The following is a 14,330-nucleotide window of genomic DNA, read 5'->3' on the forward strand; positions in this document are numbered from 1 at the left end:
ACCAATTAAAGGTATAAAAAAATGCAAATAAAAATTTTAGATATGAAAAATACACTGAATGGAATTAACAGAAGATTAGAGACTACGGAGGGAAAAGGATCAACAAATGTGAAGAGATTGCAATAGAAATGATCCAAACAGAAGCACTGGGAAAAAAAGACTAAAAAAAAAGAAGAAAAGAATAAAACCTCAGGAACCTATAGAATAATATGTATGTAATTGGAGCCCTATGGAAAAAAAAGGAAGAAAGAGGGAGAGGCAGAAAATAATATTTGAATAAATGACAGAAAAATTACACCTGATATCCAGTATTAATTGCTCTTAGACTCAAGCAAGCAGGGGACTTGCTCTGGGCTTTTATATCCCAGAGAGCATACTTCAAAATGCCCTCCTCAAGATATTCTAAGTCTCCCTCTGGTGACTGGAATCGGTTGAAACTAGCAACGGTAAGAATCCTTGAGATTAGAGGGGTACCTCTTGGTCCTGGTCCCAGATTCTCCCTTTGCAGACCCTCTACTCTTCACCTATTATCAACCATATGCCCCAGTTCACTCAGGGATTCATACCTATGGAGTCAATGCAGGACCCCATAGCAAGGTTTTAGTTCCAGAGATGCCTTACAAGGAGATTACTCCCTCTGGCTGGTATAATATTGTTTTTGTGGGGTCATGAAAGATTGGGCCTCCAGAATGGTACTGACATGTTGATTTTAAGTAACTCTCACTCATGTTGGACATGTAGCAAGTTTAGGTTTCCCGGCTACTAAGAGTTCACTGCCAACCCTTGGGTTCAAGGTACATATTTGGACCTATGCCCCAACGCTTACATGTCTACCTTCTGACTACAGTGCCACCCACGATCACAGCACCTGCAGGAAGCAGGTGTCTTTCACCCCTGGTGGTGAGAATGCTTTACCCTATGCACTTCCCACATCCTGGTTGATTGCCCAATCCCTTCTGTAAGCTCCACAGATATGTCAGCTGTCCTCTGGAAGTGGTTATGCCTGTCTCCTCCGAGGGCTTTTGAGATCTTTGCTCTGCAATACCCATTGCCCTTCAGATTGATGTTCTCTCTTGCCTCTGACTGGTTATCTTATTCCAGGATGGCTTTAAGTCACACCAGATGACAGGTGGACATTTCATGTACAAATGGGACTGCCCCTCTTGCTTCACTTGTAGACTCGCTCTAGTCTTCTTCCTGACAGTGGCAATGTATGGAATGCAAAAAAGTGGTCAACATTAAGAAGATCACATTCTAGAAATGCACCTATTAGAGCCTAAGACTTCTACATTTGTGCTATTAAGTACCAAACAGTAAATTAAACATGACCAGAAAATGAAATGTCATTCAGATTTCCCTGCACATTCTGGGTAAGACCTGCATTTGTGGTCATCATCAACAAAGCCTGGTAATAACTTTCACTGTGTCTCATTGGAAGCCAGTATTCTTGGGGGGGGGTGGCGGCAGTGCAGGCAGATGGGTGATGTGGCATCATGAGTAATGACATAATCAACATCAAGTAAATGGCAGTACAGAATTATAGGTGTATGATGATCTATGCTGTTTCGATACAAATAGGTTCTGGCTTTGTGAGTAATAAGAGCATTTCTCTAGATGGGAGATAGGAAGTAAGCCAGTAGCAATACATCTGATGATAAAGAACTAGAAGAAATGGCTTTTGGCCCTAAATAGGAAGAGATGGATACTGCAAAGAAACTTTCTGTGCACCAATTAGATAATAAACAAATGCATAAGTACCTCTTTTATTTCTTCCTCATGCCTCACAGAGGCCTATGGCTTTACAGTGCATGTGGAACACTGAGAAAAAAATTAAATTAAATTAAATTTTTTTAAAAGTCAACTTGTTTATATAGACAAAGGCCTGGCAAAAAAATATTTGCCTGGAGCCCACACACCCTAGCAACACTCCTGCTGATATCAAAACCAAACACATCACACAGAAATCTGTAGACCAGTATCCCTCAAGATCACAAACACAAAAATTCCTAGCATAGCATTAGTAAGTTGAAGCCAGCAATACAGAAAAACAATAATTAATATATCCATAAATAAGTGGAGTTTATCCCAGTTATACAAAGTTTCACATTATAAAAATCAATCAGTTCACCATTTTGGCTGAGTAGAAAAGAAAAGCCGCATAATCATCTAGAAACGTGCAGGAAAAACATCTCACAAACTTAAACATCTACTCATGAAAGCATTTCATGTCTGGCAGAGGGGCCTGGGGACAGGTCTTTCTGAAATAGGGAGGGACTGATCCTGTTGTGGGGCTGGTTCACTGTGGTGTATCTACTATGCATCAGTTCAGGACCAATGAGAGACTGCGGCTGAAGGGAGATCAGAGACATTCTCAAGAGCCCGCCACTGGTCAGTGGCAATGCTAGAACGCAAACATTTTCCTGTCTGTCTCTAGACCACATCCCTTTCCCACACCACAGTGTCTCCTACAAAGAACAGTTAATTTCATTGAAGGAAATTGCATTTAGTACTGTTAGGGGAAAAAAAAAAAGAAAACAAGAAAAAACTGAGCACAATCTCTACTAAAAACAAAATTATATAATTTTTGTATATTGAGTGTATTTTTTAAAAGATTTTATTTTGTTTTTTTGAGAGAAAGAGAGAGTAGAGCAGGGGGTAAGGGAAAAGCAGACTCCCCACTGAGGAGGAGCCTGTTGGGGGCCTTGATCCTGAGATCATGACATGAGACGAAGGCAGAGGCTTAACGGGCTGAGTGACCCAGGGCCGTTTGAGTGTATTTTTAATTCATGAGTGTATTTTTGAGACCTGGATTCCGTGTGCAGAGATTGCTCTTCTTCTTCTTTTTTTTTTCTAGAACTGAATCAGAAGGAAGTAGTTTGGTGGGACAGCAAGTTAAACAATTTTGAAGGGCTTCCTTAAGAAAGAGAATGCAACACACACTAAAAATTAGGTACAAACATGAACATTTATTTAATCACAACAACTCACTCATTTTACAAAGCTGAAAAGACCACAAACCGAAAATCCAGAAAATTGACAAATATTACTACTCGTTAATTGCCTGCCTCTCCTCTATGCTACTTTTTTTTTTTTTTTTTTTTGGCCTTTTCTGACTCATACTGCTTTTGTGATATGGTCTTCAGTGGAGAAACTAGAAAGATAATTTACCTTTTTCTCTAGCATAGTCCAGTGAGTTGTTTATTATTATTGATAGTCAAGATTAATAAAACGTGCAACTTCACACACAAATATACTATTGTCTGTCTGGTTTTTGCCCTATGAATGCAGATGCCTATAAATGCTATTTCCACAATTCCCATTAAAAAGGAAAACAAATGGTGTGTTTGTAGTGTACACACTGCATTATTGATTATATTCCTACAGGAGAGAATTCCAGACCAAAAGCAAGGCATGGGTTCTCTGCTTGAGCAACATGTGAATTCCATGGCATTTCTCTTACCTTCCTCTGCCCCCTCCCACCATGACTTGGCTCAACGTGGGGAAGGGCTGCAAGGCCCCCCTGCTCTGGAATCAACTCTCTCAGCTCTTCTCCAGCTCTCTCACCTCTCCAGATTAGAGGCCCCTCATCTGCTGATGACAGGGACTGTGAACACCCAACAGCATCTTCTCCCAGACAGTTCCTGTCTCCTGTTTGGATGGAGGATTTTTGCACAGAGAGGACGATTTGACACTTTTTTTTTAAAGATTTTTTATTTATTTATTTGACAGAGAGTGAGATCACAAGTAGGCAGAGAGGCAGGCAGAGAGAGAGGAAGGGAAGCAGGCTCCCCGATGAGCAGAGAGCCCGACGTGGGGCTCGATCCCAGGACCCCGAGATCATGACCTGAGCCGAAGGCAGAGGCTTAACCCACTGAGCCACCCAGGCGCCCCCGATTTGACATTTTTGATCTCAGCTCCCTGTGTGCCTCCATCCAAGTTACGTGGGCTCAGGCAAGGTCCCAGAGAACATGGACAGACATTCAGTAAATAGAAGCTGGGAACCCTTGGGTTGTCATTACGGGAGGGTCACTATTCTGTGCAACCAAATATTAGTCAGGCTCCTTTTCAGGTGGATCACTCTTGATGAACGCACTTTCAAGTTGGGAGTTATTTAATTTTCGCAGGTAATATTCCCTGAATTAACTTCTTGTTACACAATCTAATTTTTAGAGAAGGCGTTCTTAGGGACTCACAGTGCTCTATCGTTTTAACATCAGTTAAGACTGTGACCAGGAGAAAACACCGTTTCCCTGTAGGAGGGCCTGAGCATACTCTGTCCAGTCCAGCTGTGTAGGGATGTCGAGTAAGCCCTGTAAACTGGGGAAAGCTGTTCACATCCCTAATAGTAATTGCTTTTTTACATGCAGTATACTTCTTAGAGGAGTAAAGGGGGAAATTATCAGTCTCTTATTCCAGATACCTCTCCTTCTTCCATTCTTACCCAAGACTAGAACCTGTGTTTTTTTTTTTTGAGACTAGAACCTGTTTTACTTATTATATGCTTTCTCTCATTTTATTTAGGCATGAAATTATAATGGCTTAAACATCACCTGGGATCTATACATATTCTTTTGCACGTATCAAATGTTACATTTAAGTAGACAATACAGGAAAAGTAGTTGGGGGATGGCCCAGGCATGGATCAGTATTAAAGGCAGCTGTGCTCTATTCGCTTCTCTCAGGGAGCCTTCTCTCCTATCTCATGCCCCACCCCCACTCTCCACAGGAACCCTCTCCTCTGCTTCACAGATTTCTGGCCATTTGCTAGCAAGTCAGTTTCTCAGCTCATTATTTTTGCCCATTTATCGGACTTCATCCCCTTCTCTTTATTCCTGTCCACTTGCCCCAGCCCCTTCCACAATCTTCCTTCTCTCTGCTTCTTTGCAACAGCGGGTTTCATAACCTAAATGTGAGTGCTCACCACTCCCCACACTGAGAGGCTTGATCCCTTTTATGCAAAGAAATGACAGGCGAGGGGGCTTGAGACAAGGGTGTGGGCATGGGGACAGAGCGTAGTTGGGGTTCTGCCAGGACCCCTGCTAATCTTGAATAGCGTTCTTTTGTGCCCTCCTTCATATGGGAATAGAAATGGAAAGTGCTGGTCCCAGGATACTGCAAGTATTACTGCTAAATTGTTTGATGATTGTTAGGCGATTAACATATTGATTGTTGCCACAGACCCCCCAAACTCTGGATCTCCCCAAGATCCTTCAGCATTCCCTCATTCCTGTCACTGTCCCAGCCACAGCCCCTTCGGTTAATAAATAGGAACAATCATGATAGAGAGCTGAAACAAGAAAAGGCAGAATCGAACAGAATAACAATGTTCATTGCCCCTGTGACAACTTCCCAAGTTAACTTTCCTAAAGCTGAAAGGAAACTATTCTGTCTGAAACAAAAGGGACCTGAATAGCGAGCTCGAATGGCATAGTGCCTAGGATGAGAAGCTGCATAATCTGACAGCCTCAGGATTGACTCCCAGTTCTGCCTTTCACTGGCTGAGGAATCTCCCCATGAACCCCTCTAAACTTCAGTGTTTTCTTCTGGGAAGTGGAGAGACTAACTTCCCCTTTCTGGCAGAGCTATAACAAATGTGCAGTGAGAGAGCTATCGCGTACTTGACCTGGCTTGGAATAAGAGGAGTGGAAACTGGTACTACTCTTTCAAGCCAAGTGGTAGAACCTAAAGGGCAAATTAGAAGTGAGAGGTATTAGCTGTCCTTTGGGAGCTCACAATCTAATCAAGAAACAAAATTCAAAGAAAAGGTAACGATGTGATTCAGGAAAAGGTCAGTGTTATTATAGACAGTAACCATTGCAGGAGAGGGGAAATTTGTGAACACTGAGGAAGGGGGTCAAAATGCTACAAAGGGCACAGAACTTTGCTTAGCTCTATGAAATCAGTAATTTTTAATGTATAGCAATCCAATACTGTTTTCATCATCCTCAAAGTCCAGAGACAGTGGGAAATTACACAAGTTTTTGGAGGACAAATTCTGTGACAACACATATTGAACTTGGCCAGAGCCTTAACCTTTTGCCCTAATGCGTGTGGCAGTCATATCAAAAGGGACCATTAAAATAAGCTCTTAATAAGGTCATTGTGGCAAGGGCAGTGAGGTTGCTCACCTCTGCTACATGATCTTAGTCATCTAAGGGACAGTCAACCACTGATCACATCAGCTCCCATTACCCATCTTTTTTAGGTGGTCTTCAGTCTAACCATCCACAGGTCAAGGCCACCTTTTTGATACTTCCATGCAACCATTTCTTCAACTCTTGTGTTGCCCGCAAGGACCAATCAAGACCCTAGGATGAAAGCATTCCTTTTTCATCAAACATTTAGTTATTAATCACTTAACATATTTAAATTTTGATCACTTAAAGTAGCAAGCACAAACTTAGCTGCATAAGAAAAAAGCCACTTGTACCGCGTTGTAAGATAAAAGCTCAACAGTCTAGGTCATAGGTGTCAGTTTCCTTGAGCAAATAGAAGAGGCCCTTATGAGGCTCTCAGTGGGCAAGGCCATTAGTAAGTTCAGAAAAAATGAGACTCTCCATACTCAGGGCATCTGGCAGGAATCTAGTGTGGATCAGATGCTGGGGTTGCTCTGTATTCTCTGCTTCTACCATAGCCAATCTCGAGCCCTCAGAAGTAAGTCAAAGTAGAGCAATGAGAATCCTCAGCTGATCTGGCAGCAGAGCATGGAAGGAAGAGATGGAACTCATCAGCATGTGGTTTAGACAAACCGGGGGCAGATCAGAATTCGGGCAGGCACACTTTGGTATTATCAGGTTAAACGTGGATACAGTGGCCAAAGGTGTCATGATGATGGCCGCTGGCTGCCCCCTTGCCTGGTGTACTAAGATTCCTCCCACCTCTCTCCAGTGGTGGATCTTCTTTTTCTTCTACCGTATCCCATGGTTCTTCTTCGTGGTTTGTTCCCCATTCCCCCATTCTGTACTTGATATATTTCCTAGTAACAGCATAAGAAATGATGAATAGAAATGTTCTGAGATCTTATATATCTAAAAGCAGAAAATTTGTTTTTACTTCACATGTGAGTGAAGAGTTTGAGTCAGCATAGAATTTGGGGTCAGACAGAATTTTCCTTCAGAATGTTGTTGTCTTCTAGCTCTGTATCGTTTGCCTCAGTGCTGCTTTGAGAAGTCCAAAATCATTCTGACTTCTGATACTTTGTATGGATCTGCTCTGTCTCAGAGATTCTGTTTGTATAAGTTTCTTTTCATACCCAACATTACTAAGTTCCATGATGATGTGCCTTGGAATGCATTGTTTTCACTCATAGTGCTGTGCAGAGATTGTTTTCAAACCCCTTTTAATTAAGAGACATGTCTTTCATGTCTAGAAAATACCTTGAATTATTTATTGGTAATTCCTTCCCTTCACTTTTCTCTGTTCTTTGTGTCTGGAAATCCTATTCAGATACTAGACAGCTTGGACTAGTCCTCTAATTTTTCAATCCTCCCTCTAATCTTTTGTGTTGTTGCCTTTTTCCTCTTCTTTTTTGGAAACTTCCTTATGCTTTCTTCTAATCTTTCATTTGACCTTCTCAACTGCTAACATGTTTTTAATTTCCAAAAGCTCTTTTGGAAGAAACATTTATGTTTCCTGAATGTTCCATTTTATAGTACTATCTATATGCTCTTTCTTTCTGGATGCAATCTCTTCACTTATTTCTTGTGGCTATTAATAACATTTTTTTTTAGATTTTTTATTTATTTACTTGACAGAGAGAGATCACAAGTAGGCAGAGAGGCAGGCAGAGAGAGGGGGGGAAGCAGGCTCCCTGTGAGCAGAGAGCCTGATGCGGGACTCGATCCCAGAACCCTGAGATCATGACCTGAGCTGAAGGCAGAGGCTTAACCCACTGAGCCACCCAGGCGCCCCTATTGATAACATTTTTAATAGATTCTTCTTTTCTGTATAGTTTTTCCTTATTACAAGTTGTTTTTGCTGCTTGGTTATTTGGGTACCGCTCCTTCATTTTAGAGACTACTCTCAAATGCAAGAGAGTTCTTGATTGTCCATTCATGTTTAAAAGAGGAAGACTAAAAACTCAATTGGGATCTCTCAGCAAGTGGGGAGGACTGTCTGCCAAACCCTTCATGTTATTTATCTGGACAGCTGAATGCTGTCCAATTCTATTTGTAGGTCTTCATTTATTTATCAGATACCCTCAGGAGATACTTTCAAACTCCCGCCTGAAGACCTAGAGAGTCCAAGTATCTAATTGCCAGTGCTCTGGGAGTCAAATAGGGAGAGGAATGATGGGGAAAGTTGTCAGCATTCAAGATTTATACCGTGTGTGTGTGTGTGTGTGTGTGTGTGTGTGTGTGTGTGTGTATGTGTGCGTGCGTGTGTGTGTGTCTTATACATAGATACACTGTTTTAGTCAACTCAGGCTGCTATAACAAATACCATAGGCTGAGTGGCTTAATCCACAAACATTTATTTATCACAGTTCTGGAAGCTGGGAAGTCTAGGATGAAGGTATAAGCAGGTCAGTGTCTGTGAAAGCCCTCTTCCTGGCTTACAGAAAGCCATCTTCTCATTGTATCATCATACAGGGGAGGGCAGAAAGAGGAAGCCCTCGTGTCTCTTCGTATAAGGGCACTAATCTCATTCATGAAGGTCTCACCCATAATGGATAGATGATAGATGGATAGATAGATAGACAGACAGACACATCCCACACACACATACATACACATAATCACCTGACTTGAAACCTGAGTTTAAGAAATGGTGAAGTATTTGGTCAAGAATAGGAAAGACTAAAACTGTATTGAATTTTTTCAATTGAGGGAATTCAGATATACAATTTATTACAACAGTCAAAGAAATTAGGTTTAAAACCTTTAAAAACTTCCATTAAAAATGTGATTATGTTGAGCACCTGGGTGGCTCAGTTAGTTGAGTGTCTGACTCTTAATTTTGGCTAAGGTCATGATCTCAGGGTTGTGAGATCAAGACCCACCTAGGGCTCCACATTCAGTGGGGAGTCTTCTTCTCCTCTCCCTCTCCCCATACCCTATCCCACTCCCATTTGCATGCTCTTTCTCTAAAATACATGAAAATATATATATATGAATATATATGTGTATATATATAATATATATATTATATGTATATAATATATATAATATGTATATAATATGTATATAATATATATATTACATATATATATTTCCTTCACCTCATATAATATATATATATATGATTATATTTTATTTTAGACTAGGTTTGAAGAGAGAAAATACAGTTTGTATTGCAAAATGTCATCAGTGGGGTGATGTAAAATATGCATATCATACTTCCTACTCTACAATCAGACATTGTACCTTCTTTTTGAGGTCCACATAGAACATTGATAGAAATGGCTATATATTAGCCCACAAAGAAAATCTTAATAAATCCGTAGAATAAATAGGCTATGGGGCAAAAGATAGTAGCCACTTAATTGTCCACCTGAACAGGAAGAATTCACAGATAAGATCATATTTTTAATTCAAAAGTATAAGCATAAATATATTAAGTAGAGAGGTTAAGTAGAGAGCTTTCTGGACAAAGGAGGTAATGAACGTTTCTAGAGAACAGGTGCACAGAGAATGAAAGGAAGGAAGAAGATAGGAAATGAGGATGGAGAGGTCCTTTCGTAGCTTTGACTCACAGGAGTTTGGATTTCATCCAGGGGCGGGGGGAAGGGGTAGATTTTGAGCAGGGAAGTGACAAGTTGATTTGCATTTTAAGAAAATTGCCCTAGTTTCTATGAGAAAGAAAGGAGATCTCTGCTTTGATAAGGGCATAAAGTTAGATGAAGCATGGAAATGTGAGTAAGGGGCAAATGAAGAATTATTTACAATGATATTGTCCAGTAGAACTTTCTGCAATGATGCACACATTTTACACCTGTGCTGTCCAGCATGGGGGCCACTAGCCACATGTGACTAGTGAGCACTTGAACTGTGTCTAGGGCAACTAAGGAACTGAATTTCTAATTTTCTTTAATTTCAGTTAATGTAAATACCTGCAGAAGTTTATTGGACCAGGGAGCTTTAGAAGGTAGAACTGTGTGTGTGTGCGTGCATTTTTAAATTTTTTTTAAATGTCTTCACTGAAGTATAATTGGCAAAAAAAAAATACACATGTTTAAAGTGCACATTTTGATATTTTGACATAATGCATATACCATAAGCCACAATGCTATCAAGATAGTGAGCATATCCATCACTCTGAAAGTTATATATAAAGTTAATACACCCAAAAACAGATGCTGGATTAACATTAAAGGACACTAAATTTTATCAGCTGTTTCTTTGTTTGCTTCAGTATAAAATGCAGCAAAAAATAACATGATGCCTTTTCTGACCTTCGTTCCTTCGGGTTCCTTTTTTCCAATTTCAAAATTATATAAAAAAAAATCTTACAACTAAGGCAAAAGTTCTGGAATGTGATGAAGGCAAGAAATAGGTTCAGACACATGATTTGGGACCCAGAAAATCACGAGGTAGTTTCTGCATCAGGGTTCTTCACTTGCCTCAGGGAGGAACTGTCAGCCATTCCTAGAACATTATTTTGCATGAAATTTGGGCTACTTTCAATAAATTACCATTATGCCCACACTGAAGAGAATTCTATTGACCTCAGAAAATTCACTCTGAGATTTAAAATTTTCTGAGCATATTTTTTCTTTTGTGTACATGTTTTTTTTTTCATCTTAGAAGTTTTACCACTTAAACATTTGAGTAGCATGGGATTTCTGTCAGGAACATGTATGTGCTTTATAGAGGTTATTAACTATTTTCAACATTTCCAGGAAACAGAAAGAAAACAATTTGAAAGAAAGTTAACAGGAAAGGTATCATTTTCACTTTCAAATGAGGAATTTCTTAAATTTTAAAACATGTCAGTCTTAAGATATGCTACTTTTTGTCTTGGCTCTGAGGCTCACAGAATAGGCTTACAGAAGCTCACTGGGAGCCTGGCTCTGCATGGCATCAGCCATGGGACTGGCATGGTACTGGTTAATCTCTGCCTCTCCTGAAGTATAGTTAGAGCCAATTATTATAACTCTTTGAAAACTTAGTCATGTTGATTTATGAACTTTCCTTAGAGGCTGATATGGGCCTCTTCATTTAATGATAAAGATGAGAAAATTCTTATTAAAAAATAGATTTGAGATAAATCCAGGCACTCAGCTTAACACTGACCTTTCATTTTTCTTCACCTCATAAACCCTTTCTGGGTCTAGATAGAACAACAGTACTTCATACATACATGCATCCATCCACTTATTTTACTAAGGAAATATTTATTGGACGCTTTCTGTGTCAGGCATTTTTCTAAGGACTAGAGATACAAAAATGAACAACAACAAAAAATCCAACTGAGTAAGACAGAAAATTAAAAATGACAGCAGTAAATATAGAGTAAGTCATTTAAGTATAAGGACTATAGAAACAATAAAACAGAATAATATAATAAGAATTGATTGAAGAGTGAGAGTTGCTATTTTATATAATTTTGTCAAGAAAGTCACTGGTGAGTTGAGATTTGATCAGATTCCTACAGGTAATGAGGAAGTGAGAAATATAGCTATCTGAGGAAAAGGCTGTGAAGCAAGATTGTCCTGGTATGTTTGGGATTGGCTGGAACAGAGCAAGCCAGAGGTCCAGGAGCCATGAAGAGGGTCAGACAATATAAGAAGTAAGAAGTATTACTAAAAGGACTTTAACCCTAACTGAGAGCAGAAGTTACTGGCAGGTTTCCAGCAGAGCTGTGATGTTATCTAACAAATGTTTTTAATAGACCATTCTGGCGGCTAGTTTGGTAAGGAAAGACTTGCAATTGGTGTGGTAGGTAGAATAATGTCCATGTCCTAATCCCTGGAACTTCCGAATTTGCTACGTCACATAGCAAAGGGAAATTAAAGTTGCAAATGTAATTAAGTTGTCTAATCAGATGGGGAGAGATAAGGAGATTATCCTGGATTCTCTGGGTGAACCCACTGTAACCACAAGGGTTCCTATAAGTGAAAAGGGGGGCTAGAAGAATCAGAGTCATAGTGATGCCCTATAGGAAGACTTGACCATCACTCCTGTCTTTGAAGATGGAAGGGGGCCATGAGTCAAGAAATGTGGGCAGCCTTTAGAAGCTGGAACAGACAAGGAAATGGATTCTTCTCAGACCCTCTAAAAGGAATGCAGCCAACACATTTTAGACTTCTCATATGCAGAAACCTAAGATGATAAACTTGTTTTGTTTGAAGCCACAAAGCTTGTGCTTATTTGTTACAGAAGCAGTAAGAACTAATACAGATGGTGTGCAAAAGTGGAAGCAGAGAGACACTTACCATGTGTCCCACCCTGGGTTAGATGCTAATAATAAAAGGAAAGATATGGTTTCTATCATCAAAAAGCACACAGTCTAAAAGTGAGAGACATATAAATAAGTAATTATGGGACAGAGTAAAATCTGCAATACAGATGTACATATAAGGTTCATCCTATACCACAAAGGGAGAAGTGATGGGTCCCCTTCCTTTCTTTGGGAATTGGGAAAATGCTCCATAAAGGATCTAGAAGAATGTTGAGGAAGAAAAAGGACCAGGCATGCCGAATGGTAGGATCAGCACATACAAAGGCACAGAGATATGAAATATGGTGGAATGGTCCAGAACTCTAGTATGGAGAGTCACCAGTTTTGTGGAGTGGCGGGAAATGAACTGTGAGACCCAGATCATGAATAGTTTTCCATACTAAGAACTATACGCAGTGGGAATAAGTGCAGGAGGCTAATCAGGGATTTAAAGTGTTTTGTAAAGGTCATTCCAGGGGCAGTGTGGAGCATATATTGGACAAGGATGAAACTGAAAGCTAGGATTGAAAACACAGGGGCTTAAGAGAAGAGAGGAAGATACCAGAGTAATAGGCTCAGTAGGACTTGGAGACTGATTGGATGTGGGTATTGGAAGAGAGGGCCTAGTCTAACATTATTTTAAGATTTAGGTTTGGCTGATTTATCAGGGAGAATTAGGTTTGGCTGTGAATCACAAAGACAGAACATAGCAAAGGCTAGAGAAGCCTGATGCTTAATTTCTTACATGTAAATCCAGAAGTTGGCCATGTGGGATGAATGCCTCTGCTTCACAAAGCCCTCAGAAATCCCAGCTCCTTTCTGCATATAATTCAGTATTCCCCAGGTGTGGCTCTCAGTCTTGTGGTTCAAGGTGGCCACTCAAGCTCCTGTCAACCCATTCACATTCCAGGCAGCAGGATGCGGGGAGGAACTAAGAAAATAAGGGCAAAGGAAAGATGCTAGTAGTATTTTAAAGGTTTTCAAAAGCCATCACCTGCTGCATCCATTTGCATTCCTTTGGCCAAAACTTAGCCACAGAGAGATTGGGAAAGTAACCTTTATTCTGAGTGGTCATTAACCCAGCTAAAAATATGAAATTGTATTTCTGTGGAAGGACAGGAGAATAGATATTGAGACACAACAGGATCTTGACCTTAGCTGATCCTTAGAGGATATTATCAATGAACCAGACAAAGAGAGAAGAAGGAAGAGGTAAAGACAAAAGAAAAAGAACTTGGTGTGTGTCATGCTGAGTTTCAGGGGTTTGGAGACTGTAAAAATGGAGCTGTCCAATGGTTGTTAGAAAAACAGATCTGAAAAGCAAGATCAAGAAATGCCCTACAAGTAAATACTTGGAAATCATTCTGATTTCATCCAAATGAAATCTGAAGAATACCAAAGAAAAGATCCAGATTCTTGGCAATGCCAACATTTATAGGAAACACAGGAATAAGGAGTCAGTTAAGGCACGCAGAGAGACAACCACAGGAAAATGGCATCCTAGAAGACAAAGCAGAAAGGAGTTTTGAAAACGTAACAAGAGCAGTGTTGAGTCTTTGAAAGGACAAGGAAGACCTGTTGGAGAAGGAATCACACAAATTATCCCCTAGGAGGTCACTGTGAAGGTTGGCAGGATGATTCCAGGGAGGTGATGAAGGGAGAAACTACACTGAAGAGAGAAGAATTTTTTAATAAGTGGAATGAAAATATACATCTTCTCAAGACAAAAAGTTTAACAAAAGGGAAACACGGGGTGACAGGAGAAACTTCTATAAAGAGAGACTCGGAGGTATGTAGAAAATTATTTCATTTCGTCTGAATTTCCATTTTGGATCAAGTAATGGCAACCATGCTTCCAAGCGGAAGGAGAGCAAACCGGTGGTCTGCACCAGCGTTCGCCCTCTGCTGTAGCAAACCAGCCTCCACATGGACCCACAGGCACTGAACAC

The sequence above is a fragment of the Lutra lutra genome, chromosome 6 (genome assembly GCF_902655055.1).
Source record: "Lutra lutra chromosome 6, mLutLut1.2, whole genome shotgun sequence".
Classification (NCBI taxonomy): domain Eukaryota; kingdom Metazoa; phylum Chordata; class Mammalia; order Carnivora; family Mustelidae; genus Lutra; species Lutra lutra.